Genomic DNA, 5,356 nt, shown 5'->3' on the forward strand with positions numbered 1-5,356 from the left:
CTGTGTGGAAGGGCCCCAAGAGTACATATGTACCCCAGGACTACCTCAGAAAACCTATTTTTTCCATTTATTTCCATTTATTTACCTCTGGAATCCCTTTGCTTTTTGGTTAACTATACCCCATGTTGGCTTTTTTACAAGGCCAACAATTTGGGGTTTTTCTTCCCATTGTTCCTCCTTTTTAAAAACCTAAGAGAAGCCTTATCTTCCCCCTTTCCATCCAAAAGTGTATTACCATATATACTTGAGTATAAGCCGACCCGATTATAAGCCGAGGCACCTAATTTTACCACAAAAAAACTGGGAAAACATTGACTCCAATATAAGCTGAGATACCAATAAAATTACTGTATATACTTGAGTATAAGCCGACCCGAATATAAGCCGAGGCACCTAATTTTACCACAAAAAAAACTGGGAAAACATTGACTCCAATATAAGCCGAGATACCAATAAAATTACCGTATATACTCGAGTATAAGCCGACCTGAATATAAGCCAAGGCACCTAATTTTACCACAAAAAAACTGAGAAAACATTGACTCCAATATAAGCCGCGATACCAATAAAATTACCGTATATACTCAAGTATAAGCCGACCTGAATATAAGCCGAGGCACCTAATTTTACAACAAAAAACTGGGAAAACATTGACTCCAATATAAGCCGAGATACCAATAAAATTACCGTAGATACTCGAGTATAAGCCGGCCCGAATATAAGCCGAGGCACCTAATTTTACCACAAAAAACTGGGAAAACGTTGACTCAAGTATAAGCCGAGAGTGGTAAATTTCAGAAATAAAAATAGATACCAATAAAATTACATTAATTGAGGCATCAGTAGGTTAAATGTTTTTGAATATTTATATAAAGCTCTAATTTAAGATAAGACTGTCCAACTCTGATCCAATCATGATTCTCATCTTCTTCAATGTAAATGTGCTTATGTATCCTTTTAATAATAATAGAGTGAAATAATAAATGTAATAATAATAATAATAATAATAATAATAGAGTGAAATAATAAATGTAATAATAATAATAATACTGTAAATACAGGAAAATAATACATGTAATAATAAATAGAGTCAAATAATAAATGTAATAATAACAATAAATAGAGTAAAATAATAAATGCAATAATAATAAGATCAGGGTGAAATAATAAACATATTAATGATAATAAAAATAGAGTAAAATAAATGTAATAGTAGCAACAATAATAGAGAAAAATAATAAATATAATAATAGAGATAAATAAATGTACCATATATTCCCGAGTATAAGCTGGCCCAAATATAAGCCAACCAGGACCCTCACCCAAGTCTAAGCCAAGGGGGGCTTTTTCAGTCTTAAAAAAAGGCTGAAAAACTAGGCTTATACTCGAGTATATACAGTAATAAATGTACCATATATTCTCGAGTATAAGCTGACCCAAATATAAGCCAACCAGGACCCTCACCCGAGTATAAGCCAAGGGGGGCTTTTTCAGTCTTTAAAAAAAGGCTGAAAAACTAGGCTTATACTCGAGTATATACAGTAATAAATGTACCATATATTCTCGAGTATAAGCTGACCCAAATATAAGCCAACCAGGACCCTCACCCGAGTATAAGCCAAGGGGGGCTTTTTCAGTCTTTAAAAAAAGGCTGAAAAACTAGGCTTATACTCGAGTATATACAGTAATAAATGTACCATATATTCTCGAGTATAAGCTGACCCAAATATAAGCCAACCAGGACCCTCACCCGAGTATAAGCCAAGGGGGGCTTTTTCAGTCTTAATAAAAGGCTGAAAAACTAGGCTTATACTCGAGTATATACAGTAATAAATGTACCATATATTCTCGAGTATAAGTTGACCCATATATAAGCCAACCAGGACCCTCACCCGAGTATAAGCCGAGAGGGGCTTTTTCAGTCTTTAAAAACAAGGGCTGAAAAACTAGGCTTATACTCGAGTATATACAGTAATAAATGTACCATATATTCTCGAGTATAAGCTGGCCGAAATATAAGCCAACCAGGACCCTCACCCGAGTATAAGCCGAGAGGGGCTTTTTCAGTCTTAATAAAAGGCTGAAAAACTAGGCTTATACTCGAGTATATACAGTAATAAATGTACCATATATTCTCGAGTATAAGCTGGCCGAAATATAAGCCAACCAGGACCCTCACCCGAGTATAAGCCAAGGGGGGCTTTTTCAGTCTTAATAAAAGGCTGAAAAACTAGGCTTATACTCGAGTATATACAGTAATAAATGTACCATATATTCTCGAGTATAAGCTGGCCGAAATATAAGCTAACCAGGACCCTCACCCGAGTATAAGCCGATAGGGGCTTGTTCAGTCTTAAAAAAGGCTGAAAAACTAGGCTTATACTCGAGTATATACAGTATATACCTAAAAAGTACCTCAGAAAACTGCTTTCTCTCATTTATTTACCTCAGAAAACCTATTTCTCCCATTTATTTACCTCAGAAAACTCTTTTCTCCCATTTATTTACCTCAAGAATCCCTTCCATTTTTTGTCAACTATATCCCAGGCCTGCTTTTTGTACGTTTTGGAGGTTTTCTTCTCATTTTTATCCCCTTTTTGAAAACCTAAGAGAAGCCTAACTTCCCCGCTTTCTGTCATTTTGTGAGGAAAATGAGCCCAACATGGCCGTTTGAAGCCTTTTCTATTTTCCCGCCTTTTTTTCTCCTCAGGATCCTTGTGAAACTATAACACCCATTATCCTTCAGTATTAAGCCCTGGTTTCAAGAGTTTCAAACCATTTGTTCTACGCTCTTGGCCATTTTATAACACAACTAGCTGTACCCGGCCACGCGTTGCTGTGGCGAAGTATGGTGGTATGGGAAATAAAGTATTGAGGAATTGGTGGTCGTTAAGGTAAAGGGTAAAGGTTTCTCCTGACGTTAAGTCCAGTCATGTCTGACTGTGGGGGTTGGTGCTCATCTCCATTTCTAAGCCGAAGAGCCGGCATTGTCTGTAGACTCCTCCAAGGTCATGTGGCCGGCATGACTGCGTGGAGCGCTGTTATCTTCCCGCTGGAGCGGTGCCTATTCATCTACTCTCATTTGCATGTTTTTGAACTTTAGGGTTGGCAGAAGCTGGGGCTGACAGTGGGGGCTCTCTCCGCTCCCCCAATTCAAACCTGCGACCTTTCAGTCCAGAAGTTTAGCAGCTCAGCGCTTTAACACACTGCGCCATCAGGGGATATTATTTCCTAAAGGTTGTGAATATACAATATTCCTGTTTTTTTTGTCTGTTGGAGGCTAGTATGAATGCTGCAATTATGATTATGATTAGCATGTGATGGCCTTGCAGCTTTAAAGCCTGGCTGTTTCCTCCCTGAGTGAATTTTTTGTTGGGAGGTGTTAGCTGGCCCGGATTGTTTCCTGTCTGGAATTCCCTTGTTTTCAGAGTGGTGTTCTTTGCGATATTAATTAGATAATCTGTGGAAGAGGCCTAAGTGAAGCCTAACTCTGCCTGTCCCCTGGGGTGAGTCGATTGCTAGGAGACCAAGTGGGCGGAGCTTAGCCTTCTAACTGGCAGCAATTAGATAAAAACAATTATTCCTCTCCCTCCAATTAGGACTTTATTTTTCTTTTCTTTTTGTTGTATGAACGTAGAGGCATGGATGAGGGGTTGTGTTGTCAAATTTCGAGGTTGGGGGGCCTGTAGTTTTGTTGTTTTGTCCGCTGCCCTGATGCCATCACTCTTTTATATATGTAGATAGGAATTCAGAAGAAGTATGAAGCAAGCCTAGGCCAACTTGGGCCCTCCAGATGCTTTGGACTTCAACTCCCAGAATTCCTAACAGCCGATAGTCCAAAGCACCTGGAGGGCTGAAGTTTTCCCATGACTATAAAGTGAAGAGAACAAATACATTGTTTCAATGTTGTATCTCTTTCAAATGGATATTTATTTGGGAAGCCGAATGTAACACAATGTCACACCAAACAAACATTTGTTACTACCGGTAATGTCAATATTGTTTACGTCAAAGCAAGGGAAAAGAAACCAGGTCATTTTTGGGATTGAAAAAATATATACAGTAGAGTCTCACTTATCCAAGCTAAACGGGCCGACAGAAGCTTGGATAAGCGAATATCTTGGATAATAAGGAGGGATTAAGGAAAAGCCTATTAAACACCAAATTAGGTTATGATTTTACAAATGAAGCACCAAAACATCATGTTAGACAACAAATTTGACAGAAAAAGTAGTTCAATACGCAGTAATGCTATGTAGTAATTACTGTATTTATGAATTTAGCACCAAAATATCACGATATATTGAAAACATTGACTACAAAAATGGCTTGGATTATCCAGAGGCTTGGATAAGCGAGTGTTGGATAAGTGAGACTCTACTGTATCATGATATTTTGGTGCTAAATTCATCAATACAGCATATAGATCTCGTTTGCTGTGTAATACTGTGTCTTTGTGCCAATAATAATAATAATAATAATAATAATAATAATAATAATTTTTAATGTCAGGAGCTACTTGAGAAAGTGCAAGTCGCTTCTGGTGTGAGAGAATTGGCCGTCTGCAAGGACGTTGCCCGGATGTTTTTGATGTTTTTATCATCCTTGTGGGAGGCTTCTCTCATGTCCCCGCATGGAGCTGGAGCTGACAGAGGGAGCTCATCCATGCTCTTCCCGGGTGGGATTCGAACCTGGAAGCTTTCAGATCAGCAACCCAACCTTCAAGTCACGAGGCTTTAATCCACTACGCCACTGGGGGCTCCATAATAATAATAATAATAATAATAATAATAATAATATTTAGTCCAACCCCCTTCTGCCTTTGTGCACCAAAAGCACTGTCAAAGCACTCCTTAATAATTAATAATTAATTAAATAATGATTAAAATACCGTGATAAACAAGCAAAGCTTGGGAAGGCACACACCAGGCTGCATGCGCCTTCCTCGGCGGAGGAGGAGGGAACCGCTGCCACATCGGGGGCCGGATAAATGGCTTCAATGGACTGCATGTGGGCACCGGGCCTTAGTTTGGGCACCCCTGGCTTGGATAGTGTCTCCCTTCCTTCCTGGGTTGGACTGGATAGCCTTTGAGGTCCCTTCCAGACCTTTGATTCTAAGTGGTACATAATGGGCATCCGGTTTGGGAACATAGAACAGAATGCCTTGCAGTGAGGCCTGTTTTGCGTCAGGGCCTAGTCTGTTGTGACCCTCGTTGTGCCTCCATCGCTCTCTTTCTTGGGCAGGTTGTTTTCCCGGTTGTAGCGGATGCCACTGGCGGCCAGGCATGACGGAAGCCTTTATTAATAGCAGCGGGTGCTGCAGGGCGGGCAAGGGTGGCTTCATCTCCCTCCGTCT

Source organism: Anolis carolinensis, unplaced genomic scaffold (assembly GCF_035594765.1).
Source record: "Anolis carolinensis isolate JA03-04 unplaced genomic scaffold, rAnoCar3.1.pri scaffold_19, whole genome shotgun sequence".
In the NCBI taxonomy this organism is placed as follows: Eukaryota; Metazoa; Chordata; class Lepidosauria; order Squamata; family Dactyloidae; genus Anolis; species Anolis carolinensis.